General features: G+C 42.6%; 1 pseudogene; it reads right to left on the reverse strand.

Moving 5' to 3' along the window:
- Positions 1-1,083: 1,083 nt before the first annotated feature.
- LOC136175412 (olfactory receptor 5F1-like) lies at positions 1,084-4,745 on the reverse strand (annotated as a pseudogene).
- Positions 4,746-10,476: the final 5,731 nt, after the last annotated feature.

Genomic DNA, 10,476 nt, shown 5'->3' on the forward strand with positions numbered 1-10,476 from the left:
TATACAATGATTAGAAGAAAGTTCTATGCTCTTACCTAATGGGGATAAATTATATTTATCAAATAAATGCTGTATAATATTACCTTATATGCAGAGTATATAATGAGAAATTCTGGACTGGATGAAGCACAAGCTGGAATCAAGATTGCAGGGAGAAATATCAACAGTCTCAGATATGCAGATGACACCACCCTTATGGCAGAAAGTGAAGAACTAAAGAGCCTCTTGATGAAAGTGGAAGAGGAGAGTGAAAAACTTGGCTTAAAACTCAACATTCAGAAAACTAAGATCATGGCATCTGTTCCCATCACTCCATGGCAAATAAATGGGGAAACAGTAACAAAATATTTGGGGGGGCTCCAAAATCACTGTAGATGCTGACTGTAGCCATAAAATTAAAAGATGCTTACTCCTTGGAGGAAAAGTTATGAGCAACCTAGACAGCCTATTAAAAAGCAGAGACGTTACATTTCCAACAAAGGACCGTCTAGTCAAAGCTATGGTTTTTCCAGTAGTCATACATGGATGTGAGAGTTGAACTATAAAGAAAGCTGGATGTCAAAGAATTGATGCTTTTGAACTGTGGTGTTAGAGAAAAGTTTTGAAAGTTCCTTGGACTGCAAGAAGATCCAACCAGTCCATCCTAAAGGAAATCAGTCCTGAATATCCATTGGGAGGAATGATGCTGAAGCAGAAACTCCAATCCTTTGGCCTCCTGATGTGAAGAACTGACTCATTTGAAAAGACCCTGATGCTGGGAAAGATTGAATGTGGAAGGAGAAGGTGATGACAGAGGATGAGATGGTTGGATGGCATCACTGACTCAATGGACATGAGTTTGAGTTTACTTTGGGAGTTGGTGTTGAACAGGGAAGCCTGGCACGCTGCAGTCCATAGGGTCGCAAAGAGTCAGACACGACTGAGCAACTGAACTGAACTGAGTATTAACAGAACATGATTACATAGACAACGCTCTAATGAAAATAAGTTTGACCAGTATTTCAAATTTCAAGACATAGTCCATTTAGTCCTGAAAATGAACCACTCACAAAATAAAGGAACCCTTTTCCTAGTAATTCCATTTCATAAACGCTTTTTTTCATCCTTATTTCTGAGGCTGTAGATCAGAGGATTCAACATGGGGATCACCACCATGTAAAACACAGAAGCCAATTAATCCTGACTCAGGGAGTAGCTGGAAGTAGGTCTCTGATAAGTGTAGTTGGAGGTGGAATAAATCAGAATGATATCAGTCAGGTGAGGGGCACATGTGAGGAATTCTTTGCACTTTTCCTTCCCTGAATGCATACAAAAGGTGGAGAAGAGAATATAGGAATAGGAAGTGAGGATCACCAGTGAACTTCTGACTGTATTCACAACAGCTCCTATACATGAGATGATTTCATATAGATATGTGTCTGAACTTGAAAGCTTAATAATTGAAGGAAAGTCACAGAAGTGATGGATAACATTAGAACTGCAGAATGCGAAGCTGCTTCTTCAACTAATTTGAAACATGGAAGTCAGCAGTCCTACAGTGAAAGCCTCTGCAGCCATTTTCAGGCAGGCTGTCCTGGACATGGTCAAGGAGTAAAGGAGAGGGTTGCATGTGGTCATAGGCCATTAACCCAAAAAGGATGCATTCACTTGTGGCCAAGGCCGAAAAGAAGTACATCTGCAGAAAGCAGCCAGCAAAGGAGATGGTCTTCTTCTCTGATCATAAATCTATCAGCATCTTTGTAGTCATGATGGATGAGTAACAAACACCCACAAAGGGACAGCTTAGCCAGGAAAAAGTACATGGGTGTGTGAAGTCAGTAATCAGTCCTGATTAAGAGGATCATCCTAACATTCCCAACTGTAAGTGTGTAAATCACAGAAAAGAGCAAAAAGCGGATAACCTGCTGCTCCAGTGTATCTGCCAATCCTGTAAAGATGAAATCAGTCAGTGAAAGATAATTTTTCTCTGGCCATTGATTATAAATAAATTAGTGTGTGTGCTTTCCGTCGCTAAGTTGTGTCTGACTCTTTGCGACCCCATCTGCACTGTAGCACTCCAGGCTTCCCTGTCCTTCACAATCTCCAGGAGTTTGCTTAAATTCATGTCTATTGAGTCAGTGATACTATCTAACCATCTCATCCTCCACCCCACCCTCTGCCTTTTGCCTTTAATCTTTCCCAGCATCAGGTTGTTGTTGTTGGTTTTTTTTATTCTCTTCCCACTGAATTGACTTTTTGCATCAGGTGGCCAAAATATTGCAGCTTCAGCATCAATCCGCCTAGTGAATATTCAGGGTTGATTTCCTTTGGAATTGACTGGTTTGATCTCCTTAGAATTGCCTAGTTTGAGCTCTTTCAGTCTAAAGGACTTTCAAGAGTCTTCTCCAGCACCACTCAGTCGTGTCCGACTCTTTGTGACCCCATGAATTGCAGCACGCCAGGTCTTCCTGTCCATCACCAACTCCCGGAGTTTACTCAAACTCATGTCCATCGAGTCGGTGGTGCCAGCCAACCATCTCATCCTCTGTCATCCCCCTCTCTTCCTGCCCCCAGTCCTTCCCAGAATTACTGTCTTTTCCAATGAACCAACTCTTCGCTTGAGGTGGCCAAAGTACAACAGGGAAAAGCCCTCAATTCATCCAGTAAAAGTATCCATGCAAACTTGTAAGCAAGAATATCCATTAGCTTTTGGAATATGAGTAAAATCAATTTTCCAGTCCTCTCCAGGATAGTTTCCACATCATTGTAATCCAGATTTTGCTAGCTTTTCAGTCTTTTGGTTATTTTTCTGATAAGCCTCAAATAATTTAAATTATTTAATTTAACAATAATTTAATTTAGTTTAATTCTGACAAACCTCAAACCTTTAAATAATCTTCTTTAAAGTTTTCATTACATTTTTACCATCAAACAAATGAGAAGCCATCTGGTAAGGACTCTCTGCACCCAAATGAAAACTCTGGTGTAAACCCTTAAGAATTTTCCATTGAGCACTTTCAGGAATTATTAATCGTCCATCCTCAGGCTGTAACCATCCTTTATCAGTAATCTTTGCTCCTCTTTCTCGAATCTTTCTAACTCTTCCTCAGTTTATTGTGTTTTTTCCTGTTCCACAGGACCTGTCCAGATCAAAGGCGTCTGCAGTGAGGGGGTTTCATAAAGTGCCACTTTTCTGGCTTGACAGTCAGCCAGTTGATTACCTTCTGCTACTTTACTCCCTCCCTTTTGTGTCCTTTGCAATGCATAACAGCTACTTCTTTAGGACAATATATATGCAGTTAAAAGTCTCTCAGTCTCTCTGAAATGCTTAATAGGTCCTCCTGTTGCTGTTTTAAACTGTCTTTCTTTCCATACTGCAGCATGAGCATGTAAAGTCAAATAAGCATACTTAGAATCAGTGTAGATATTTACTCACTGCCCTTTGCTTAACTCTAGAGCTCGGGTCAGAGCCACAAGCTCCGCTAACTGGCCACTGGTTTCCTGGGTGAGATTTTGCTTCTAAAACCTGTTCAGCAGTCACCACGGCATAACCTGCTTTCCTCTTTCCATTCCAAACAAAAGAACTGCCATCTGTAAATATTTCCACGTCAGGATTGTCTAATGGGGTATCCATTAGATCTTCCCGAGCTGCAGAGGTTAAAGTTAGGAATTGGGAACAATCGTGATCAGGTGTATCATTTTTCTTCTCAGGAAGGAAAGTGGCAGGATTTAAATTTCCACAAATTTTGAGCTTAGTTACTGGTCTAACAAAAATGACTGATATTTAAGAAGCCTACTGTCTGTCCTCCAAATATTAACCTTAGAATTTAAGATTCCACTCACATCATGAGAAGTCAGTACAGTAAGGTTTTGTCCATTAATTATTTTTAAAGCTTCAGGTGCTAATAAAGCCACTGCCCCAATTACTCTTAGGCAGTGGGGCCACCCACATGAAACTATATCCAATTCTCTGCTTAGATAAGCAGTGGGTTGCTGGTGAGGTCCTTGACGTTGTGTCAAAACTAAGGCTACATCTTTTCTTTCAGTGACAAACAAATTAAATTCTGACCCTGTGAGCAAGCTCAGAGCGGGAGCTTGCAGGAGAGCAGTCTGAAGAAACTTAAAAGCCTTTTGAGTATCTGGAGACCAAACCAGTTTGTTGGTTCGGGCCTGCTGAGTTTCAGCTATAAGTTTACATGAAGGCTGGGCAAGTTCCCTGGAATCCAAATGTGACAGTAGCCTGTGATTCTCAAAAATCCTCTCAATTGTCTTAAAGTCATAGGTAGGGGATGGTTTAGTATAGGTTTAATTCTCTCAGGGCCTAAGGCCCTAGTCCCTTCTGATATGATTAGGCCCAGATGGCTAACAGATTGTTGACAAAGCTGAGCCTTTTCTCTTGATGCCTTGTAACAGCAGCCTGCCAGAAAGTTTAAGAAATCTTCTGAGGCTCCTGAACAAGCTTCCGCTGTCTCAGCACAGAGCAAAACATCATCCACATATTGTAACACCACCGTTTCAGAGCTATTAAAGTTTTGTAGATCCTGTGACAAACTTTGCCCAAATAAGTGAGGACTGTCACGAAACCTCTGGGGCAAAACTGTCCAGGTTAACTGAGAAGCTGACTGCGTGGGGTCTTCAAAGGCAAATAGAAATTGACTTTCCTCCGCCAAAGGCACTGAATAGAAGGCATCTTTCAAATCAATTACTGAGGAATATTTGGCTCGTTCAGGAATTTCAGACAACAGAGTATAAGGATTAGGCACCATGGGGTGTAAAGGAGCCACAGCCTCATTTATTATTCGTAAATCTTGAACTAGTCTCCATCTATCATTTGGTTTCTTTATACCCAGAATAGGAGTGTTGCATGGACTGTTACGGGGAACTAATAGTCCCTGCTCCTTTAAAATTCTCAATGATGGGTTTTAACACTTCCTTAACCTCAGGTTTCAGGGGATACTGCTTCTTATGTGGAAATAAGAGCGGGTCTTTGAGCTTGACAACTACAGGAATAGCATTTTGTGCTCGACCCACAGATCTTCCATCAGCCCATACTCTAGGATTCACGTTTTGTTCAACTAAAGGGAGAGAAAGCGAGGGCTCCATATTCATGAAAACAGAGGCATGAACCTGGCTCAGTATACCCCTCCCCAAAAGGGGTGAGGGGGTTTCTGACACAATAGGAAACTCGTGTGAAAATAGCACAGAATCCCAGTTGCAAGGTAGAGAATAACTGAAATAATACCTTTTGGCTTGTCCAGACAGTCCCATTACGGAAGCGGATCGGGAAGAAAGTGGGCCAGGGGCTTCAGTAAGCACAGAGTAAGTTGCCCCAGTATCTAAAAGGAAATTGACGGATTGGCCTCCCACCATTATCAATACCGGGGGTTCCTCAGGTGTAATTAAGACGGGAGCTTGTGTGGGGACCCCCGGGCACCTTCAGTCCTGATTGTCTTGAGAGTCCGACCCCTGAGACCTACGCCTCTGGGGGCAGTCTCTCCTCCAGTGTGGTCCCTTACAGACCGGACATGGAGCCGGGGGCGGCTTAGATGCCTGAGGGCAATCCCGCTTGAGATGCCCCTCCTTTCCACAGCAATAGCAAGCCCATCCCTTTTCACCTGGGTCCCTATGGGCGTTTCTCTCAGGCTGTTTAAGAACAGTTTTCATAGCCATTGCAAGGGCTTCTGCCTTTTCCTTTGTCCTTTCCTGCCTTTCTTTCTTTTCCTCTTATTCCCTTCCATAACAGACTGCCTGAGCCAGTTGTAACAGATTATATAAGGACTGATTTGGTTCACACGCCTGTTTTAATAGCTTACGGCGGATATCTGGAGCAGACTGAGTGAGAAATATATCCTTTAAGACCACCTTTCCCTCCTCACTTTCGGGATCAATGTCAGTGAAGCTGCAAAAGGCTTCTCTCAGTCTTTCTAGGAATTCCTTCTCCTCCTGTTCTATGTCTGCCAGTTTGCTGTAGTTTAAAGGCTTAGCACACACCTGCCTGAGTCCTTCAAGAATACATCTGACAAAATGACTCTGATCCCATCTTCCTTTAGCTGTGTTGTAGTCCCAGTCTGGTTCTGTTGTTGGGACCGCTTGATTCCCCAGTGGGGAGGGCGGTTATCTCATTCTCCCCCTTCCCTACTGATTCATTATCAAACCATTCATCTCCATAAGCAACCGCTTTTCCCAAAACTCGAGTCTTTGAGTCGGGAGTCAGCGTTTGTCCCAAGATATACATCACATCCTTCCAAGTAAGGTCATAATGCAGAGTAACACCTTTTAAAGCTCTAATATATTTTTCTGGGCCCTCTAAATGGTCTCCCATCCTCCTTGATTTTTTGTATTTCTTGATAAGAAAAAGGCTTATTAACTCTCATGAACTGATTATTTCTCCTGGTGGGTGCTTCATGAAGAGGCAACAGCTTGTGTGGCTGTTCCTCAGTCTCTCTTCCTGCTCTACACATATGATCCCAGAGATAGATTGTAGAAACCTGGTTTTCTTTATCTCTTTGTCTCCTGTCTTCAATCTCATCTAGCAAAGTAGGAGGACGGGGGGAGCTGAAGGTGTCACACCCAAATCTATACACTAAGGACATAAATCTGGCATATTCCACAAAGAGAAAAAGGGCAACACATATGCTACTTCCACCCATTTCCCTTATTTTCTACAGAACCGGTCTAATTGTAAAACAGTATTATCTTTAAGAGACCCTCCAACCGGCCACCGTTCGCCGTCCTCCAGTGGGTACCGCGGCCATGCAGTATCACATAGGAAGACCAGGTGTGTCTTCTTTAAGCCCTGGGGGTCAAATCTATCCCAGTTTTTCTGGATACAGTTCAAAGGGGTGAGGCTGGAATTGTTAGCTCCCATCTGTAAGAGAGAAAAAAAGCAACCAGCACCATCTTTCTATGGGAGGTGTCCCTACCTGCTCTAGATGGGGGTGTAGACAGACTTTACACAAAAGCTTTCCTTCCCTGGTCGGACTTAGTCTGTCTCTTACCTACGCAGGCAACCTACTCGTCCCTCCCTGTCCTACCCCTGAGACGGGTGGAGATGCCCCATGGGTAGGCCTGATGGCATCTCTGACTGACGTCCAACTCCTCACCATTAAAACCTAGCTTGCCTCTGATGCCACCCGGGGTGCAATCAGAGTAACCTTCCGGAATGCCTCCCAGGCTAAACCACTGGGAGAAACATTCGTCACGTGTGCCTGTGAACGACCCTGAATATATTCCTGACCTCAGTAAGACCAATACAAACATGAAACTGAGATGTTTCTTCCAAGTGTCACCTCATCAGTATGAGCCTCCTCTTATCCACTAAGAGCCAGCATTGCCAAAGGAAGAAAAATCCCTTGTAGTTCCTTGTAGTTCCAATCTAAGTAACCTTTAACCTCAGAGATGCTCTTGGAGCTAGAGCTCCATCTAGCTTCCAACCTTTCCATGCCTAGCGAGGCTAGGCGCTTCCTGACTACCAATCCAAGTTTGGGATCTAAGTCATAGTGCACAGTAACAGATTACAAGTCCGTTGAAAGTCTATGATCCAATAGATTTGGTTAGTACTTCTAATTTTCAAGGAGTTATGAAATGGTCAAAGAGACTGAAAAGCTTGACCGAGAAAGGAGAGTTCGGTCCACATGCTTTGCCCATTTCTGCTTGGTCTAAAGGAGACATTGGGTGCCTCTTGGCATTGGAAGGTCGGTATAAACCCCCGACAGGTTTCTGCCATAAGCCTTATGAGGTGACCACGGAAACGCAGAGCAGGGCTCCTCACTTGCTTCCCACAGGGTGTGTCATTCATTCACACAAGCACACTGTAGAGTTAGTAAAGTACAGCAGGAAACGTGTTAGCTGGGAGAACAAAGAGCTAGAGCTCCAAGCATCCTTACCTTCTCCTGAAGAATCCCAGACGAGACCCCAAGATGAAAGGCTGTTGCTAAATCACGCAAAGATGCCAGGGTTCTTGGCCTCCGGAGGAGAAGAATTCAATCTGGAGCCAGAGATGAGGCTGGATTGCTCTGAGCTTTTGTGTAATAAAGTTTTATTAAAATATAAAGGAGATAGAGAAAGCTTCTGACATAGGCATCAGAAAGGGGTAGAAAGAGTACCCCCTTGCTAGTGTTAGCAATGGGATTATATACTCTCAAATTAGTTACTACAGTGAATCAAAAGAATGTCTGGAGGTTGTAAAGACCTCACCAGACCCACTCCCATAATTTACATTTGAGATAGCAGAAATAGCCAGAAGGTTTTTTCAGAGACTGTTGTCAAGCAAGCTACATTATTGTTATATAATCCTAAGGAATGTAGGGGGGGAAACGTTTGTCCTTTCTTCCTTCTTGAGAATTCCAGAACCCTCTCTCCATGGGGACCCCTAGACTTCTTCTCAACCTGCCTAAGAATGGATTCTCTCAAGAGGATGGGAGCAAAGCCTTCAAACACTTAGCTGTCTAAAGTAGTACTTTCTTGGCTAAGTTTATCACTGAAGATGCCTTGGCACTCTTTCTTAAAAAAAAAAAAATAGCATTCTCTGTAGGAGCTTGAGACAGGCAGAAAATAAAGCTGAACAACTATATTTTTCCAACTCCATTCCCATGTTAAGTAGTAACTCCCAGTGGCTATGAGAAGCAGTGTTGATTCCCATGTCCTGTTTAAGTTTGGAAATAAGAGATACTTTTTTTTTTTCCCTCTAGGGATTTAAACTGTTTTGGGGGGAAGGAAGCTTCTCCAAAAGTGAGATACTGGACTTCTTTCTATTATGGCTTTGAGAATAGAAATGACTAAGTAAGAAGAGAAATAGCCAAGGTTTTAATTTGATGTGTGGAATCCATACACAATACTTTGGAGTGGTGGTGTTGCCTAGTGCTGATTAAGACACTGGATCCCCGAGCAGCCTTCCTACACCTAAGTTCAAGTCTCTTGACCAGTCCATGCTCCTATTTTCTCTTCTTCCCTAACACGGGAGTGACAGTAATAGCTACTCAATTTATAGAGTTATTATAAAAATTAAGTAAATTGATTAGAATCTGAGTGGTTTATAGTAAATTCTCAATCATATTAGTTCTCTTTCCTATGTGTATGCCTCTGTGCTTCCCTGGTATCTCAGATGGTAAAGAATCTGCCTGCAATCCAGGAGACCCTGGTTTGATCCCTGGGTTGGGAAGATCCCCTGGAGAAGGGAAAGGCTACCCATACCAGTATTCTGGCCTGAAGAATTCAATGGACAGAGCGGCCTGGCGGGCTACGGTCCACGGAGTTGCAAAGAATTGTACACAACTGAGTGACTAAGACATACAGGGATAAGAGTTATCTGCCTTCATTCTCTTCAATAAAATATAACAGTTCAGAGATTTTCTTTCCATACTTTGATGTTTAATGTGGAATGATCTATGTATTATTTTAATGAATATAATGAACCCTCCATCTTCAAAATCTAAAGCAACTTTAGATATATCTAGAACTACATACAAGCCTTTTATATGTGTAGACTTTATATATACATACATACATACACATATATATAATGATGAGATTATGCAGAAGGGTGAAATATTAATTCTTTAGACTCACTTTTCTAGATTCAGTGATGTAAGAAGGGATTTGCATCTGCTAGAACCAGTCCAGGCTCTACTGTTCATTCTTTGCACACTTTCTCTGACCCCCTTGGGAAACGCTGCTTTCAAAGATATGTTTTCATTGTCACATTCAATGACTCTAAATTTAGTTTACCTAACCAGGATGAGAGTCATTCGGTGATTACCAGTGTGACTAAACGTTTCAGGGTGGCCCATACTGAAAAATCATGTTCTGCCTGTTGTTAAGCAACAGATGAGGGTGAGAAACACTCTGAGGAATCAAGATCAGCGTGTCGAGGCGGGGTGAGGCCCTGGATTTGCATCTTACTCTGAGCAGTCATCCGGAGCCCTGGGACAGGGTGCTGGCGCTAGTGTTCCTCTGGGTTCACTGCTTCTTCTGATCTTAGCAAGATTCACAGGTGAGTACTGTGACACCAGAGCCTGAAGACCCACAGAGTTTTCCAGAATAGTAAGAGCTGCCCTGCTGTGTGGAACTCTTTTCATTGTGTTAATGGGCAGCACAAAAGTGGCTTAGGCAGTCTTAGACTAATCAATTTGAAGGAATTCCCTATTAGAGTCTAGATATTCAGTAAGTTGTGAAATCTCCTTCTCAAAAGACCTTCAAAAACGAGTTTTTTTTTTTTTTTTTTTTTTTAATTAACATTATTTGGTAAGTATGCTCCTCCTGAAGAAAGCCTGGGCTAAGTGAAGGGGAGAGGGAGTAACACCTTTTTTTTAGTGCATCCTGTGTACAAGGTGCTCTATGGGCCAACTCAGCATCATCAACTTAGTTTTGTGAGGTTGCATCATTTTTGTTATACATATAAAAACCCCAAATCTCAGGACATTTCCACAGTCAGTGGGAGAGCCAGGATTTGAACTCAAGTCTATGTGGCTTTAATGCCAGGAAGCCATAAGGTCCATT

Source organism: Muntiacus reevesi, chromosome 9 (genome assembly GCF_963930625.1).
Source record: "Muntiacus reevesi chromosome 9, mMunRee1.1, whole genome shotgun sequence".
Classification (NCBI taxonomy): Eukaryota; Metazoa; Chordata; class Mammalia; order Artiodactyla; family Cervidae; genus Muntiacus; species Muntiacus reevesi.